At 41.2% G+C, this 20,317-nt stretch overlaps 1 long non-coding RNA gene across 1 annotated transcript; it reads left to right on the forward strand.

The window, feature by feature from the left end:
- Positions 1-832: 832 nt before the first annotated feature.
- On the forward strand, positions 833-11,044 carry LOC116269991. The gene is made up of 3 exons (XR_004177811.1): positions 833-1,683; positions 1,857-2,014; positions 9,557-11,044. It is a non-coding gene; the product is annotated as an uncharacterized LOC116269991 (long non-coding RNA).
- The last annotated feature ends 9,273 nt before the right edge of the window (positions 11,045-20,317 follow it).

Here is a 20,317-nt window from a genome sequence, read left to right on the forward strand (position 1 = left end):
AGCCAGGCGTAGTGGCGGACGCCTGTAGTCCCAGCTACTCTGGAGGCTGAGGCAGGAGAATGGCATGAACCCGGGAGGCCGAGCTTGCAGTGAGCCAAGATAGCACCGCTGCACTCCAGCTTGGGTGACAAAGCGAGACTCCTTCTTAAAAAAAAAAATGGCCGGGCGCGGTGGCTCAAGCCTGTAATCCCAGCACTTTGGGAGGCCGAGATGGGCGGATCACGAGGTCAGGAGATCGAGACCATCCTGGCGAACACAGTGAAACCCCGTCTCTACTAAGAAATACAAAAAATAGCCGGGCGAGATGGCGGGCGCCTGTAGTCCCAGCTACTCGGGAGGCTGAGGCCGGAGAATGGCGTGAACCCGGGAGGCGGAGCTTGCAGTGAGTTGAGATCCGCCACTGCACTCCAGCCTGGCTGTGAGCCGCAGACTCTGTCTCAAAAAAAAAAAAAAATTAGCTGTGGCAGACACTGTAATCCCAGCTACTGGGAGGCTGAGGCAGGAACTCACTTGAACCCAGAGGCAGAGGTTGCAGTGAGCAGAGATGATGCCACTGCACTCCAGGGCCTGGGTGGGACAGGAGGGACAATTCGCCCCCTGCAGAGAAAGAAAGAAAGAAAGAGAGAAGAAAGAAAAGAAAAGAAAGAAAGAAAGAAAGAAAGAAAGAAAGAAAGAAAAGAAAGAAAGAAAAGAAAGAAAGAAAGAAAGAAAGAAAGAAAGAGAGAAAGAAAGAAAGAAAGAAAGAAAGAAAGAAAGAAAGAAAGAAAGAAAGAGAAAGAAGAAAGAAAGAAAGAGACAAAAGGAAATAGGCAACTATCTCCAAGCCGAATTAGAATTCTCAGTCAGACGCTTTCTGGCTGTGTGGTCTTGGGCAATCTTCTTTTCTAAGCCTCCATGAAACTGGGACAATAATATTCAATTCACAGGAGGCTGACAGAGATTGAATGCATGTAGGCAATGCCTAGCACATAGTAGGGTCTTAGTAAATATTAATTCTCACTACTCCCCTACCTATGCCTTGTGTTGATAGGAACAGAGTAGCCTTCCTATCATGCCAGGAAACAGTATGAATGGAAGGAAGGAGAATTGGCTGGAAAGAGAGGAGACCAGAGGTCTGTTTCTGAAAATCTCATATCAGAGAACAAAGTGAAGACACATCTATGTATGGAACCTGGAAATGTTGGTCTGGGGCACTCCTAGACCTCACTTAGATTTTGTGCATCTTCCCTAACACTTCTGCCCAGGATCATGCTTTTCTTCGGCTACAAATACTTAATATTCTCCTCACCACCCCCTCCTACATCTCTCCTTCTTGAATTTGTTTCTTGTCTATTCCCAGCCACCCCGGATGTGGATGTGTGAGAAGCCAGCCCACTTCGTGGATGAGCGTAGGTGTCTGCCTTCCAGAGAGCGGGGCTGCAGGCCGAAACGCCCAAACTGCTACCAGAAGACACACTCCTGTTTGTGAATGATGGCTTCTGCATCACTTAGCTTTGTTGGGGGTGAAGGGAGATCCTAGTATAAGATTTGTTGATTTTCTCAGAGTATAGCTGACGACAAAGGCCTGTGAATTCCCAAACACTTGCCCTTCGACGTGAGGAACCTTCTGCAGTATCTCCAGTGAGACATTGCCCAGGGGAGTCATGCACAAGTGGGCAGTCTCTTATTCTGACCAGAAATGAGGTACGTAACCATACATTCATAGATATTGCTCAGGAACCCAGGCAAAAATTATAATCCCCCTTGTCATGTTAGACACTGCAAAAGCTGGGTTAGAGTTCCGAATCTGCCCTTTTGAAGCTGTATAACCCCACTCAAAGTATTTGATTTTTGAACCTTGATTTCCTTATCTGCAGAATGGAGATAATGCCTACCTCACAGCGCTATTGTGAGTGTTAAATGAAAAAATGTATGGAAATTTGCCACCAGTAACAAAAGAACATGGGGACAAGTGACTATTGCAAAGTTAAAGTATGTGCAGTACCTGGAAAGTATGGAAAGTACCTGACACAAGGTTGGTGCTCTGCAAACATTTGTAAGATGACGAAATGACATGTGGGTGATACTCTGTAAATACTGTCTCCCAACTCACATGACCAGAAAACAGAGAGCAGGCAGGACAGGGAAATGGGAAAATCCATTTCTGCCAATATTCATTCAGGCCCTGGAGACACACACACAAAAGTTTATAGGAATTAAGCAGGTCAAGTGAGTGAGACTCAAATTATTTGACACATCTCACATGGAGAGGTGGTGTCTATATCTCTTCCACTTGCAACTGGGTGGCTCATAAATGCTTCAGCCAATAGAGTTTAAGTTTTGACGCTAGATTATGAAAGACCACTCAGCTCTTCCTGGTTTTCTCAGGATGCCCTTATGAAGGAAGCCAGCCACCATGTAAGAAGTCTCTCTGAGATGAAGACCCTCTCAGCTGTCATGCTACAGAGGCCACAAATACATGCTCCAATATATAGCCCCAGCTAATCCCCCAGCCAACATCAGCCACCTCCACCATAGCTGTGCAGGTGTGGGCTCCCCAGCCCAAATCAAAGGTCAGATGATCGCTGGCCAGCCAATATCTGACTGTAACTACAAAATCACAAGCAAAGTAAGAGAGTTGTTTTAAACTGTTGATTTTTGGAGTGATTTGTTATGTAGCAATAGAGGCCACCAGAGCAGCCAGGTCCCTGGGACCTTGTGGAATCGGAGTGTGTGCTTTATCTAAAATGGGCAGCCCCTCCTCAGACAAGTGTTGCTTTGGAGGTATGCAGGTCTTGGTTGGCCAGATGTACGACTAAAATTGCCAGTTCCAGAATTTTGTGAAATCTCCAAATTTTTTAGATATCGGTTACTAATTAAAAGCTTTTGAAAACCAGTATGCATCACAGCAGAGCTGCCAGTAAGGTCTGTGAGTTGCCAATTTGCCACATCTGTTGTCCATAGAAGAGAGGGAGGGCCTGCTTACCCCCACCCTATCCAACCTATCCAATGCCTTCCTGCAAACTGGGGCTATCAGCCCTAACTGGCCTCCAGCCCTGCAGGAATGCTTCCTGTATAACGTATTAGCATCTGAAAACCAGCATTAAGCAAGCATTTATACAATCCCACATCCAAGCCAAGCAAACTGCTTCTTGTTTTACTAGTGGCTGGAGCTTTGACCCATTTAAGCCTGACAGCAAAATGGTGATTAAGGAGGGTGTTGTTGTTCCTGGTGTTTTGATTGGGAGGAAATGAAAGGAGTTGAAGGGAGCAGGATGGGAGGAGGCGTGATACAGGGGAACTTCGTGGAGGACAAAAGTTCACCAGTTTTCCCTTGAAGTCAGTTTAAGAGCAACAGAATGACATCAACACATATTTCAGTGAGTTAAAAAAAAATTTTTTTTTAAACAGTCCCTCATTATTTTCAGCTTTTGTTGAGAATGTTTTGCTCTTGGCCTTAACGAATTCACCTTTAAAACTGTAGAGGAAAAAGTTGCATATCATTCTGTATCATTTTCTTGTGTACTTTCTTCAGTGTGTGAATGAGGCAGAAAACAGAGCTGCTGATCCCACCACTGAAGACCAAGGAGCCACTGCAGCCTCTGAGTGTGGGATGCAGAAGGACAGAATGTTACAGTGGGTAGCTAGTCAGGCATGAGCAGGGCAGGAGAGGGCACCCCCAACCCCACCAGGGATGTCAGGCAACCATCAGGTGACGGTCAGGCAGTTGTCACACTATCTCTCTAACATAATAATTGATCGCAGCCCACGCCAAGGGGCAGTCTCCAGTAGTTACAAACACCTGAAACTGGTGATCAGCAGCTTCTCGATAAGATCTCAGGAGCTGGGCCAATGGGCTCAAACATGAGCATTAGGGGGCAAAAGGGCAGAGTTTTACTGGTATATGACTGTCAGGGACATTTGAGTGGTAAGGGAAGAACGCCTCAAGTAAGCATGCGCACAACTCCAGTAAACACACTGCGCACGCTCACCTCCCAAGCGCTGGCAGGACATGGAGCATGAGGACAGGCCACGCTAAGGGAAGAATCAGAGGAGAAAGGATGCAAGACCATGGAAGTATGCCGACATATAAAACACTAAGTCAAAGGTCAAACGGGGCACTTGTCTTTCAAGTTATTTGCTTGGGCATCTTCCAAGTGTACTTTCCTGCTCTAAAGCTTTTTAGTAAGCTTTCACTCCTGCTCTAAAACTTGCCTCTCACTCTGCCTTATGCCTCCTCGGTCAGATTCTTTCTTCTGAGGAGGCAAGAATTGAGGTTGCTCCAAACCCATACAGATTTGCCGCCAGTAACAAAAGAACGAGGGGACAGGTGACTGCTGCAAAGTTAAAGTATGTGCAGTCATAGAGGGAGAAGGGGACAACTTTGTAAAGAGTGACAGAAGTGTCCTTGACCACAAGCCAGGCATTAGGAGTGTCTGTGAACACAGTCTTTTTGCTGCATCAACAGAATGAATAAATATGTGAATACTCACTGAGGTATTCCTCTAAAAAGTTTTCTGTAAAGTGTGTTTAAAGATTGTTAATGTTTTCATCTTTTATATTGAAATTATTTTTGAAATGATACAAAGGGAAAATGATGAAATGTCTCCTCCTAACCCAGTATCCTCACACTACCTTATTCCTGCATTTCACCAATATAATCCAATTCTTGTGCATTTTCTAGAGATATGTATGCATGTACAAAATACATGAATTCTTGTTTTCTTACTCAAGTGGAGGCATGCTATACAGAATGCCCTGTGCTTATCTATTTTCATGTGACTATATAACCCAAAGAGTGTTCCAGATTTCCATAGCTACTCATGTGTGAGCCCTCATTCTTTCCTAAAGCTATGTAGTATTTTGTTTTATTGGTACATCATAATTTATTTAACTAGTCTCCAATTGATGGACAAGTTTCTTGCCTCCACAGTAATTTTTTTTTGAAATAATTTCGAGTACATTCTGTGATATGTGTCTGAGTGAAATTTGATCTGGGCCTTGGGAGTGATTAAGCAGCATTTGAAGTAGTCTGATCAACAATCAACACTTTAAGGATGATTACTTAGACTTCAAGTATCCTCATTGAAATCTACATCAGAAGCTTTGTTAATTAGCGTAAGGATGAAATGAGTAGAGGTCAAAATAGGTGGTCGGTTAAGAAGATTATATATACCTCATAGTCTTTGAATGAACAGAATAAAGAAATCTCTTGAGCAAGCCATCCATTGCCAACAGTATAATTCTCAAGGTACAGAGGTGGCCCACAAATTCTGTGTCCTTCACCTCACAGAGCACCTTGTTGCCTAACCTAATCTGTATGCTGGCGAGGCCTTCTCTCTGAATATCTTGGCTTCTGTTGTTCAAAGTACCTACAGCAGAAAACAAACATCACCAGCTATAGAACATATCATGTGTCTGCCTTTTGACTTGCTTACTAGTAAATGCTTGTATGCTTGGCAAAATTTGGTCTGATAGTTGCTTTCACAGCACCTGGAATTTGGTCTGGAGTTGCAACATAGCCCTTGAAAGAGAAATTCTAAGGTAGAGGACATGTAAGCCCCATTCACCTCTAATAACCAGAGACTATAAACAGTTATCAAAAGAAACTAATACTTCCTGAAGGCCCAAATTGCCTTAGGATAATTTGAAACAGGGACATTTAGATTGTTTCTAATCTTATACTATTATAAGTAATGTTGTAATGAATAACCATGTACATAAATCACTGTGCATGTGTGAATAATTTAAATTGATGACATTAATTTGTGAAGCCTTCCTTTTGTTGGACACAGGGAATCTCAAATTGAGTCATCACATATGCTCTCATATGTAAGCCATGTATTTGAAGAAAAAAAAAAGAACGATTTTATCATTTTAACTGATCCCAATTGTATTATTTGTGCTTATTGTACACAGTCCTTAAACTTGTTTTGTGGTCATTCTAGGGGAAAATTCATCTGAGAAAAGGCTATGTTGGATGCCTTCACTTTATAAGTCCTTTTACTTTTTCAGACCAATTAACTCCTCTGAAAAACAAAATAAAACAAACAAAATACCCTGTCTTAATCTGCTCTGGCTGCTATAACAAAACACCATAAACTGGCTGGCTTATGAACACAGAAATTAATTTCTCACAGTTCTGGAGGCTGGGAAGGGGAAAACATATAAACTATAGTAACATCTTGATATACAATATAAGCAAAATCTTAAATGTTCAACTGACTGACTGACTGACTATCTGACTGAAGGGCTGACTGATTGGTTGACTGACTGGTTGACTGGCTGTCTGTCTGACTGACTATCTTACTGACTGACTGACTATCTTACTGACTGGCTGACTGACTGACTGACTGTCTGGCTGACTGACTATCTTACTGACTGGCTGATGGACTATCTGACTGACTGGCTGACTGACTGACTGTCTTACTGACTGGCTGACTGACTGTCTGACTTTCTTAGTGACTGGCTGACTGACTGACTGACTGATTATCTGACTGACTAGCTGACTGGCTGGCTGACTAACTGACTATCTTAGTGACTGGCTGACCTGACTGACTGACTGACTGACTGACTGACTGACTATTTGAGTTACTGACTGACTGGCTGACTGACTGACTGACTATCTGGCTGACTGACTGGCTATCTGAGTGACTGACTGACTGATTAACTGACTGGCTGACTGGCTGGCTGACTGACTCACTAACTGACTATCTGACTGGCTGACTATCTGTATGACTGACTGACTCTCTGACTGGCTGACTGACTGAGTGACTGACTGACTGACCAATTGACTGACTGACTGACTGACAAGTGACTGACTATCTGACTGACTGACTATCTTACTGACTGTCTGACTGACTGACTGACTGGCTGACCAAATGTCTCACTGGCTGACTGACTGGCTGATGGACTGGCTGATGGGCCTGGATCACCCTAGAAGAAATATATTAAAGTGGGAGTTGTGGCATCTGATGCAGGTTGGACTCTTCCTTTCAGCACCCAAGTTATCAAAAGAGGCTTTTTTTTTTTTTCAGTAAGAAGCCAACCATCCCCATGAAAAATAAATAACACCAAAGAAAACGCAACTTATGAATTATTGATAACAGATTTATGGTATTTACAGAGGCTTGATTAAACAAAAACTAAAAGAAAACAAAAGATTTTTAAAAACCTGAAAACTTTCCCAAACCAAATCTCTGAGTTTAGGCAGCTTCTGTTGCACCCTCTCAGCTGCAAACAGGACCTACCTGAGGTGAACCTGTGACATAAACTAACTTTTTTTCTATAAATTTTCCCTCTGGTGGTGACCCCTTCTCTTCTTTCAGGTATCTGGGACCTTGCCCTCTTCACCTCTTTCTTCTATCAAAACAGAGAGAGAGATCTGATAACCAGTCATTGACATTTGTGGACTGATGTTGACTGATTATATTTTGACTGGAATTCAAATTCATCAGCACCCTGTCTGAAACAGACTTGTGAAGTTTAAGCCTTTTAGCTATAACTATGGGATGAAAGGTGTTCCATTCTCGTTAAAAGAATTTCAGGCATCAGCAGATGGGAAGGTAGAGGTGAAGGTCCACTCAGCCACCTCTGAATGTGATCCTGACTTTTGTGGGGGGTGTTTTTTCCTACAATAAATCCCTAGCTCCAGTGTGGAGAATAATGCAGGGGCTGGCAGAGATAAAGCCAGCCCAAGGATTATTTAGATTAGAATAGGCAGTGACTTCTAGAACCTTCTAGATCTTGCTCCCACCTTCCCTGCTTCACCATAGTCAAATCTTGTTCCTCACTACTTCAATGAAATCCCTGACTTGAACTCATTCATTTCAAGTTTTCGTGACACATAATTTACCTATTCTGAGGGTATTCTGGTAGTTTAGTGATGACTTAATACTTTTTTTCCTATCTTAAGCTCCTGCTTCTGTCATACTGAAAGCACATTTGGCCATTATCTCTACCTCAGGTGAAGTGAAAACAACAGAAAATATGTCATTAATACATAGCTCATTAATTAGAGTTTAAAGGCATGGTTACCAAGAAAGCTTGGGAATGAAGAATCTGGGTTTTCAGTGTCCCTTTGGGATGTATATGTTTGAAAGAAGTGTTTTCTTTTGAGTCCTAATATCCAAAGTGAGTGTTATCCCTGTCTCACCAATGAGGAAATTCATACTTGGCTGTCTAGTCATTTGCCTAAGAACACCTAGCTGGTAAGTTGTGGAGTGAAGATTTGAGCTCAGTTACGCCTCGCTTCCAAGTCATGCTCTTCCCACTATGGCATAACAGTAAAAAATGGTTTTATTCCCCAGGGCTTCTGTATCTTTAGCTGTACCAAGAAAGAGATAATCATTATTTCTAACACTGGGCTGAAATCTGCAGGACTTATTTAAAGGTAGCCAATGAGTATCACTATTTTTAATATCTGATTGTTGTCTTCCAAATTTTTTGGTCCAAAATTTTCTGAGAGAAGGAGTTTCATTAATTTCCTAATTCTAATGATCCTGATTCTTGCCAGAAGCTGGCAAAAATAAATGCAAAGCAGACAGAGTAGGCTGTATTACTTTTAAAGCAATAATTATTAATGTAAAAACAAATGAGAGAGAGTCTTTTATGAGACAAAAAGCATGAACTCTTGTCTCTGTCTCAGTGGACATATGTCTTAGTGAGTAGGTTAAAAGTTTACCCAAATACATTTTGGTTATCTGTACAATTTCAAACCCAAAATCGATAAGTCTTATCAGAACATTTTTATGACTTCAGGGAGGTTATCACCATCTTAATATAGTGATGAAGACAAAAGCCAGACCTCAGGAGAGGTCAGAACTGAGTAATCAAATTAACATCTGTTAGGACTGACTTAGTCCAGTCTTCAAGGTCAACATATTCACAAATGTCAAAGTGTCTGAATGAAGAGATGGTAATCATTGACCCTGAAACCTTCTGGGGCTTGGCAGGAAGCTGTGGGGGAGATAAATAGCTTTTTGTTGAGATAGCAAATGCATGTTTGGATACGTACTTCCTTATTTCTCTCTTTTGAAATAAGAGGAAATGCCAAAGCCAAGTCTCCATTTACCACAGTCCTACTGGAAGGTGATAAACAGATCCTTGAGGTCCTGCTTTCCCACAACCATCTTCTCCAGAATTATAATTCAGAGCCCTTGACAGATATTATTTGCCTGTTCGTTCTTTTACTTATTAACCCTGAAGAGAAATGGGAAAGAGGTGGGCATTCTGAAAGAGAAAAGGGGAGAGAGGTATGGCTACTCAATGGAGGGATACAGGTCCAATTTTGCACGGAAAAGCTTTACATTTCATACAGTTTTGCTATACCATCGTTAACCTGTTAATCTCTTAACAAGGTCTATAAACTGAAAGCTTTTTCCACTGTGGATTAGAAATTGAATTTCTACTTGTAATAGAACTCTACACTTGGATTTTTATTTTTTTTAAAACCAAAACCTTAGTAGAACTGGCAAGGGTACTCTTTACAGTCTACAATTTGGGGGCCTAAATGAATATTGCGGTAGTGGAAATTCCTGAGGATGGAAGCTTTGTTTGTTTGTTTGTTTTTTTCCAGAATGTATTGCTAATGCCCAGAGAAGTGGAGAGGCAGGTCATCTCTGTTGCCAGCTTAAAGTCTCCTGGTGCATTTTCTCTCAAAAAGTGAAGCAAACCCGGTCACTGGAATGTGAGGAACATAGTGATGGTAAGCATACTGTGATAAACTGGGCTGGAGGTTTTGAGTTCTCATGTTAAATCTTTTAAAGAAGCTCTGATTTATTGGGGGTGAAAATTAGGGCCTATGAAACCTTTTTTTTTTTTTAATGGAAGAATCAACAAGTACCTTGCTCATTTGTGAAATATTGGTGCCAATCATGGCTGACTGGCAACTTGTTTTTGTGCCCATTGAGATTGACTTGACTTTTAAATGAGATATATGGGCAAAAATCGTGTGGTGATGGCCACTTCTCTATACTGGTCACAAAACAATGACAATTATGGAATATAGTTAAACAGGACATTACAGCTCAGCTACATGGATGATAGGAGAAGAGTTTTGCTGCTGCCTACAGTTTAAAAGGACCCATAGAAAAGCACACAAAATAATTGTAATCAGCAAATAGTAATTGGCTATGTCCATGAGACTTGGCCGTAGTCTAGCTGGTTTACCTGGGTATGTAGCATGCAGTAGCAAAAAAAGCACTAGGACTGGGATGAGAAACCTGAATTCAAGTGCTAACTCTATCACTTATTGGCTGGGTTTAACCTTGAGGAACTTGCTTGACTTGTCTGACTCCTGGTTATTTATCTCCTTAACAACATTATCAGGGCTCCTATAGGATTTTTCTGAAGCAAACTCTTGCCCTTCACAGTAAGACCCTTAAAGAAAAGATGCATCGCTCAGATTTCATCCTATAAATTATCCATAAGGTAGATTTCTTACTATGCTTTTCCATCCTAAATTGGCTTCTGCTGCTATTGGGACATTTCCAAGCAAACTCCCCCTGCCAAACAGCCAGTATGTTTATGGGAATAAATAGCTAAATTCTCATGCTCTCACTGTTCAAGGAGAAAAAACACACCTTCCAAGCTATATGTGGAGCAAAACCTCCAGTGGCCTCTCTTAGCTTATCCTGATGTTAAACATTCCTGGTCCTACATAAATCCCTTAAAGGTCTCCTCTTGCCAACATGTATCATCACAGCCTCCAACAATATCGAGGATAATAATAACGGTGTTAATAATAAGTGATAAGTGTGACATGGCCTTTGACACTCCAGCAACCTCAGATTCTTGATTTTATATGGAGATGCTGGATTCCCTTAACCCCATTTTTAAAGATTGTATGCAAAGTATGAGCTGCTGAATTAATGAGAGGGATGTCTGTTTCACGATGGGGTTAGGAAGTAACCTAAATTTTGATAAAAGTGAGCAATGTTGTTAGCAAACGTGCTTATAAGAAAAGTCTCAGCCGGGCATGGTGGCTCACACCTGTTAACCCCAGCACTTTGAGAAGCCGAGGTGGGTGGATCACTTGAGCTCTGGAGTTCGAGGCCAGCCTGGGCAACATGGTGAAACCCTACCTTTAAAAGAAAAAAAAAAAAAAAAAAAAAAAAATATATATATATATATATATATATATAGAGAGAGAGAGAGAGAGAGAGAGTATATATTTTTACAATATATGTATATTGTAAAAAATTAGCCAGGCACGGTATATGCCCGAGGTCCTAGCTACTCTGGTGGCCAAGGTGGGAGGATTGCATTGAGCCCAGGAAATCTAGGCTGCAGTGAGCCATGATTGTATTACTGCCCTCCAGCTGGGGTGACAGAGCAAAACCCTGTCTCCAAAAAAAAAAAAAAAAAAAAGAAAGAAAGGAAAGAAAGAAAGAGAACAAAAGAAAGAAAGAAAGAAAGAAAGAAAGCAAGCAAGCAAGCAAGCAAGCAAGCATTTTGTAAACTTTCACTTCCAGAAAAATATGATGATTCTTGGTGTAGATGTCTTTTGTTTAGATATCTATGACTTTTTTCTTAAATTGTCAAATTAAAAAGAAATGGAATAAAAATCATATTAAACTCAGGAAATGGTAGTATTTGGTTATATTTTCCTTTCTACTTTTCCCATCATGCATTACCATATCAGTAGGCATTAAAAGACAGTGACCACATTTTTGCAGATTTCCTCTTAGAACAGCAGCTGCACTGTGTGAACTAGCAGAGTAAGGAAGGGACTAATGCATTGAACTTCAGCCGTATGCCAAGTTCTGTGGTGTCAGACTTGATCTCCTCATCTGTAAAATGTATCAGGATAATAATAATGCATGCATTTTTGAGTCATTGGGAGTATTGATGAGGAAAATATAGATGAGTCTAGTAAGGCAAGATTGTCTTTGGGGCAGGTTCTCACTTCTTGAACCATCTCGGTATTCTGAGTAGATCAGTGTCCCTGAAGTCCTTGGGTCAAAGTTTTCTATTAAGGAAGAACTACATAATCATGCTTACTAACTGGTAGATGACTCATAACTTCTGAAAGTGAATTGTCCTAAGAAGATGTATGTTTGGTTGAGATGGAAGCTTAAGAAACGATCCTTAAAGATGATGGATCCAGAAGTGAGACACCGGCAGGGGCAGATTCTTTTGGGGTGTGGGTGACAATGGAGAAGGTGGGCAGAATCAACTTCCAACAGCACACTACGATCTTCCCCATCCCTGGCGGATGGCAGTGGCTGAGAGGTGTTGTGTGTTTCCAGCTCCGTCATAGAGCCAGCTGGGATGTGCATGTTCCCTTGAAGATGCTTCATGGCTTGTCCATGAGAGGGCACTGGTGCTCTAGCTTGCCCTTGCCAGAATCTGAAGATAGATCAGGAGTGCTTGGCCACTTGTACCACAGATGTGGCTGTGTGCAATGGAAATTATATAGAGGGAACTTCAGGGGCTCTGTCCTTTTGCTTATTAGTAGATCTGTGGTCTTCAGACTCTGGCTGCCAACTGATAAACTTACTGCCCATATGTGGAAGAGCAAGTGCTGGGTGTAATGGGTATTTATACAATTAGTGCAACAAGTCTGTAATTCAGTATTATACTTGAAAAGGCACCAAGAACCCCCATCCGGCCCCCCGTAGAAGCCCTCCAAAGGAAGGAAAAGGGACTCTCGGGTGGCTGGTAAGATGGCCGAATAAGAACAGCTCCAGTCTGCAGTTCCCAGCAAGATCAACACAGAAGGTGAGTGATTTCTACATTTCCAACTGAGGTACCCGGCTCATCTCATTGGGACTGGCTAGACAGTGGGTGCAGCCCACACAGGGTGAGCAGAAGCAGGGTGGGGTGTCGCCTCATCCAGGAAGTGCAAGGAGTCAGGGAACTCCTTCCCCAGTTAAGGGAAGCCATAAGGGATTGTGGCATGAGGAACAGTGTATTCCGGCACAGATACTACACTTTTCCCAAGGTCTTCGCAAACCACAGGCCAGCAGATTCCTCAGGTGCCTACACCACCAGGGCGCTGGGTTTCAAGCACAAAACTGGGCAGCTGTTTGGGCAGACACCGAGCTAGCTGCAGGAGTATTTTTGTTTTTTTTTTTTTTTTTTTCATACCCCAGTGGTGCCTGGAAAACCAGTGAGACAGAATCTTTCACTCCTCTGGAATGGGGACTGAAGCCAGGGAGCCAAGTGGTCTAGCTCAGCAGATCCCACCCCCATGGAGCCCAGAAAGTTAAGATCCACTGGCTTAAAATTCTCACTGCCAACACAGCAGTCTGAAGTCGACCTGGGACACTGGAGCTTGGTGGTGGGGGGGGCATCCACCATTACTAAGGCTTGAATAAGCCGTTTTCCCCTCACAGTGTAAACAAAGCTGCCAGGAAGTTCAAACTGGGCAGAGCCCAGTGCAGCTTGGCAAAGCCACTGTAGCCAGCCTGCCTCTCTAGATTCCTCCTGTCTGGGCAGGGCATCTCTGAAAGAAAGGCAGCAGCCCCAGTCAGAGGCTTAGAGATAAAACTCCCGTCTCCCTGGGACAGAGCACCTGGGGGAAGGGGCAGCTGTCTTGAGTCATTGGGAGCATTAATGAGGAAAGAAGCAGACTTAAACATTCCTGCGTGTCAGTTCTGAAGACAGCAGTGGATCTCCCAGCCCAGCGCTCAAGTTCTGCTAAGGGACAGGCTGCTTCTTCAAGTGGGCCCCTGACCCTTGTGCCTCCTGAATGGGAGACATCTCACAGCAGGGGTCGACAGACACCTCATACAGGAGAGCTCTGGCTGACATGTGGTGGGTCTCTCTCTGGGACGAAGCTTCCAGAGGAATGAACAGGCAGCAATCTTTGCTGTTTTGCAGCCTCCGCTGGTGATAGTCAGGCAAACGGGGTCTGGAGTGGACCTCCAGCAAACTCCAGCAGACCTGGAGCAGATGGGCCTGACTGTTAGAAGGAAAACTAACAAACATAAAGGAATAGCATCAACATCAACAAAAAGGATGTCCACACAAAAACCCTATCCAAAGGTCACCAACACCAAAGACTGAAGGTAGATAAATCCACGAAGATGAGAAAAAACTAGCACAGAAAGGCTGAAAATTCCAAAAACAAGAACATCTCTTCTCCTTCAAAGGATCACAACTTCTTACCAGCAAGGGAACAAAACTGGACAGAGAATGAGTTTGACGAATGGACAGAAGTGGGATTCAGAAGGTGGGTAATAACAAACTCCTCTGAGCTAAAGGAGCGTGTTCTAACCCATTGCAAGATAGCTAAGAACCTTGAAAAAAGGTTAGAGGAATTGCTTTCTAGAATAATCAGTTCAGAGAAGAACATAAATGACCTGATAGAGCTGAAAAACACAGCAAGAGAACCTAGTGAAGCATACACAAGTATCAGTAGCCAAATCAATTAAGCAGAAGAAAGGATATCAGAGATTAAAGATCAACTTAATGAAATAAAGTATGAAGACAAGATTGGAGAGAAAATAATAAAATGGAATGAACAAAGCCTTCAAGAAATATGGGACTATGTGAAAAGACCAAGCCTATGTTTGATTGGTGTACATGAAAGTGATGGGGAGAATGGAACCAAGTTGGAAAAACTCTTCAGGATATTATCCAGGAGAACTTCCCCAACCTAGCAAGGCAGGTCAACATTCCATTTCAAGAAATACAGAGAACATCACAGATACTTCTCAAGAAGAGCAACCCCAAGACACATAATCATCAGATTCACCAAGGTTGAAATGAAGGAAAAAATGTTAAGCAAAGCCAGAGAGACAGGTTGGGTTACCCACAAAGGGAAGCCCATCAGACTAACAGCAGGTCTCTTGGCAGAAACCTACAAGCCAGAAGAGAGTGTGGGCCAATATTCAACATTCTTAAAGAAAAGAATTTTCAACCCACAATTTGATATCCAGCCAAACGAACCTTCATAAGGGAAGGAGAAATAAAATCCTTTACAGACAAACAAATGCTAAGAGATTTTGTCACCACCAGGCCTGCCTTACAAGAGCTCCTGAAAGAAGCACTAAATATGGAAAGGAAAAAGCGGTACCAGACATTGCAATAACGTACCAAATTGTAAAGACCATCGACACTATGAAGAAACTGCATCAACTAATGGGCAAAATAACCAGCTAGCATCATAATGACAGGATCAAATTCATACATAACAATATTAACCTTAAATGTAAATGAGCTAAATGCCCCAATTAAAAGACCCAGACTGGCAAATTGGATAAAGAGTCAAGACCCATCGCTGTGCTGTATTCAGGGGACCCATCTCATGGGCAAAGACACACATAAACTCAAAATAAAGGGATGGAAGAATATTTACCAAGCAAATGGAAAGCAAAAAAAAGCAGGGGTTGCAATCCTAGCCTCTGATAAAACAGACTTTAAACCAACAAATATCAAAAAAGACAAAGAAGGGCATTATATAATGGTAAAGGGATCTATGCAACAAGAGGAGCTAACTATCCTAAGTATATATGCACACAATACAGAAGCACTCAGATTCATAAAGCAAGTTCTTAGAGACCTACAAAGAGACTTAGACTCCCACAAAATAATAGTGGAAGATTTTAACACCCAACTGTCCATATTAGATATATCAACGAGACAGAAAATTAACAAGGATACTCAGGACTTGAACTCAGCTCTGGGCCGAGTGGACCTAATAGATATCTACAAAACTCTCCACCCCAAATCAACAGGATATACATTCTTCTCAGCACCACATCACAATTATTCTAAAATTGACTACATAATTGGAAGTAAAGTACTCCTCAGCAAATGCAGAATAAGGGAAATCATCATAAACAGTCTCTCAGACCACAGTGCAAACAAATTAGAGCTCAGGATTAAGAAAACACTCAAAATAACTCAACTAGGTGGAAACTGAACAACCTACTCCTGAATGACTACTGGGTAAATAACAAAATTAAGGCAGAAATAAAGAAGTTCTTTGAAACCAATGAGAACAAAGACACAAAGTAACAGAATCTCTGGGACACATTTAAAGCAGTGTGTAGAGGGAAATTTATAGCACTAAATGCCCACAGGAGAAAGCAGGAAACATCTAAAATCGACACCCTAATGTCACAATTAAAAGAACTAGAGAAGCAAGAGCAAACAAATTCAAAAGCTAGCAGAAGGCAAGAAATAACTAAGATCAGATCAGAACTGAAGGAGATAGAGGCATGAAAAACCTTTCAAAGAACCAGTGAATCCAGGAGCTGATTTGTTTGAAAAGATTAACAAAATAGGTAGACTGCTAGCCATACTCATAAAGAAGAAAAGAGAGAAGAATCAAATAGACACAATAAAAAATGATAAAGGGCATATCACCACTGATCCCACAGAAATACAAACTACCATTGAAGAATACTATAAACCCCTCTACGCAAATCAAGTAGACAATCTAAAATAAATGGATAAATTCCTGGACACATACACCCTCCCAAGACTAAACCAGAAAGAACCTGAATCCCTGAATAGACCAATAACAAGTTCTGAAATTGAGGCAGTAATTAATAGCCTACCAACCAAACAAGGCCCAGGACCAGATGGATTCACAGCCGAATTCCACCAGAGGTACAAAAAGGGACTGGTACCGTTCCTTCTGAAACTATTCCAAACAATAGAAAAAGAGGGACTCCTCCCTAACTCATTTTATGAGGCAAGCATCATCCTGATGCCAAAACCTGGCAGAGACACAACAAAAAAAGAAAATTTCAGGCCAGTATCCCTGATGACCGTCAATGTGAAAATCCTCAATAAAATACTGGCAAACTGAATCCAGCAGCACATCAAAATCTTACCTACCATAATCAAGTCGGCTTCATCCCTGGGATGCAAGGCTGGCTCAACATACACAAATCAATAAACATAAACCATCGCATAAACAGAACCAATGACAAAAACCACATGATTATCTCAATAGATGCTGAAAAAGCCTTCAATAAAATTCAACAGCCCTTCGTGCTAAAAACTCTCAATAAACTAGGTATTGATGGAACATATCTCAAAATAATAAGAGCTATTTATGACAAACCCACGGCGAATATCATACTGAATGGGCAAAAGCTGGAAGCATTCCCTTTGAAAACCAGTACAAGACAAGGATGCCCTCTCTCACCACTTGTGTTCAACATAGTATTGGAAGTTCTGGCCAGGACCATCAGGCAAGACAAAGAAATAAAGCATATACAAATAGGAAGGGAGGAATTCAAATTGTCTCTGTTTGCAGATGACATGATGGTATAGTTGGAAAACCCCATCGTCTCAGCCCAAAATCTCCTTAAGCTGATAAGCAGCTTCAGCAAAATCTCAGGATACAAAATCAATGTGCAAAAATCACAAGCATTGCTATATACCAATAATAGAGAGCCAAATCATGAGTGAACTCGCGTTCACAATAGCTTCAAAGAGAATAAAATACCTAGGAATACAACTTACAAGGGATGTGAAGGACATCTTCAAGGAGAACTACAAACCACTGCTCAAGGAAATAGGAGAGGACACAAACAAATGGGAAAACATTCCACGTTCATGGATAGGAAGAATCAATATCATGAAAATAACCATATTGACCAAAGTAATTTATAGATTCAATGCTATCCCCATCAAGCTACCAATGACTTTCCTCATAAAATTAGAAAAAACTGCTTTAAATTTCATATGAAAACAAAAAAGAGTCCATATAGCCAAGACAATCCTAAGCAAAAAGAACAAAGCTGGAGGTATCCTGACTTCAAACTGTACTATAAGGCTACAGTAACCAAAACAGCATTGTACTGGTATCAAAACAGATATATAGACCAATGGAACAGAACAGAGGCCTCAGAAATAATGCCACACATCTACAACCATCTGATCTTTGACAAACCTGACAAAAACAAGCAACGGGGAAAGGATTCCCTATTTAATAAATGGTGCTGGGAAAACTGGCTAACCATATGTAGAAAGCTGAAACTGGACCTTTTCCTTATACCTTATACAAAAATTAACTCAAGATGGATTAAAGACTTAAATGTAAGACCTAAAACCATAAAAACCCTAGAAGGAAACCTAGGCAATAACATTCAGGACAAAGGCATGGGCAAGGACTTCATGACTAAAACACCAAAAGCAATTGCAACAAAAGCCAGAATTGACAAGTGGGACCTAATTAAACTAAAGAGCTCCTGCACAGCAAAATAAACTACCATCAGAGTGAACAGACAACCTACAGAATGGGAGAAAACATTTGCAATCTATTCATCTGACAAAGGGCTAATATCCAGAATCTACAAGGAACTTCAACAAATTTACAAGAAAACAAAAACAACTCCATTAAAAAGTGGGCAAAGGATATGAACAGACACTTTTCAAAAGAAGACATTTATGTGGCCAACAAACATGAAAAAACGCCCATCATCACTGGTCATTAGAGAAATGCATATCAAAACCACAAAGAGATACCATCTCATGCCAGTTAGTATGGCAATCATTAAAAAGTCAGGAAACAACAGGTGCTGGAGAGGATGTGGAGAAATAGGAACACCTTTACACTGTTGGTGGGAGTGTAAATTAGTTCAACCATTGTGGAAGACAGTGTGGCAATTCCTCAAGGATCCAGAACCAGAAATACTATTTGATCCCGCAATTCCATTACTGGGTATCTACCCAAAGGTTTATAAGTCATTCAACTATAAAGACACATGTACACGTATGATTATTTCAGCACTGTTCACAATAGATAAGACTTGGAACCAACCCAAATGCCCATCAATGATAGACTGGATAAAGAAAATGTGGCACATATACACCATGGAATACTGTGCAGCCATAAAAAAAGGATGAGTTCATGTCCTTTGCAGGGACATGGATGAAGCTGGAAACCATCATTCTCAGCAAACTAACACAGGAACAGAAAACCAAACACCACATGTTCTCACTCATAAGTGGGAGTTGAACATTGAGAACACTTGGACACAGGGAGGGGAACATCACACATTGGGACCTGTCGGAGTTTGGGGGACTAGGGGAGGGATAGCATTAGGAGAAATACCTAATGTAGGTGAGGGGTTGATAGGTGCAACAAACCACCATGGCACATGTATACCTATGTCACAAACCTGCACATACTGCACATGTATCCCAGAACTTAAAGTATAATAAAAAAAACAAACAACAATAACAACAACAAAAAACAGAAAAGGGACTCTCCCAGTGGAGGGAAGGTGTAGAAAGAAAAGCAAAAAGGAGAGAGCAGACACTTTCCAGTGAGTGGATGTTCCTGTGTACCTTTCACCCTAAGTCGGGAAAGGTCTTTTGACATGAAGTCAAAGAAAAGACAGCCAAGGCCTCCACATATATAGATTTTCAAGCAGGAGTCAGCAGCATAATACCATAGTTCAAAACGGATTACCTAGTGAAACTTCCCACACTTCTCAGTCACCCTCCTTCATATCATTCTGTTTTATTTTTCTCATAATATTTACCACTATCTGAAGTGATCATAATCATTTAGTTGCTTATTTATTGCCTATTACTTTTGTTGCAATATAAACTCAGTGAGGGCTGGGACCTTGGCTACCTTTTTCACCACTATAGCCTCTGCTCCTGGAAACACTGCCTGAAACAGCAGTCACCAACAAACATTGAATGGGTGAAGAATAATGCCTGAAGTAGTCAACATTTTACAAAGAGAGCCAAAGTGACATTTTACAAAGATGGCCAAAGTGAGGATGTTCAATGAAGGCCTGTGGCTTCCAACAAACTGAAAAACAACTCGTAATGCAGCAGATTCCAGTGGGTTTTGAATATGGGCAAAGTGAATGGGTTGCTTTTCTGATGAAGGAGACCCTGTGGTCATCTCAGTGGCCATCTACCATCTACACAAACATATACAAACACACACACACATCATAATTATATACACACCCATATGTATATATAATATAATTATATATAAATATTTTTATATAAATATAATCTTAAAATTATAAGTAAATATTTATTAATGCCTTAATTTATAATTGTAGAAAGAGTGCATGTATGCATATTGAATTGTCCTAGAACTTGGAGTAAATGCGTTATTCTATGGGGCAACATTTAATGAAACACATTATCTGGTGAAATTCATGGGAATTTGGGTATACAACTGTCCCACCTGTCAAAAGAAGTGATTATAGGGCCAGAATTTTATAGGAAACCCCTATGTGTCTTTATTTTGGGGTTCAGAAGATTTGACTGCTATACATATAAAGAAAATATTAAAGTGATTTCAAAAGAGAAATATGATCATTTGTTTATGTCAATCCCAATTTGGATTGTGAGTTTTGAATAACATGGTAAAGAGGTAGGAGTGGCCAGCATTAGG

The sequence above is a fragment of the Papio anubis genome, chromosome 13, assembly GCF_008728515.1.
Source record: "Papio anubis isolate 15944 chromosome 13, Panubis1.0, whole genome shotgun sequence".
Taxonomy (NCBI): domain Eukaryota; kingdom Metazoa; phylum Chordata; class Mammalia; order Primates; family Cercopithecidae; genus Papio; species Papio anubis.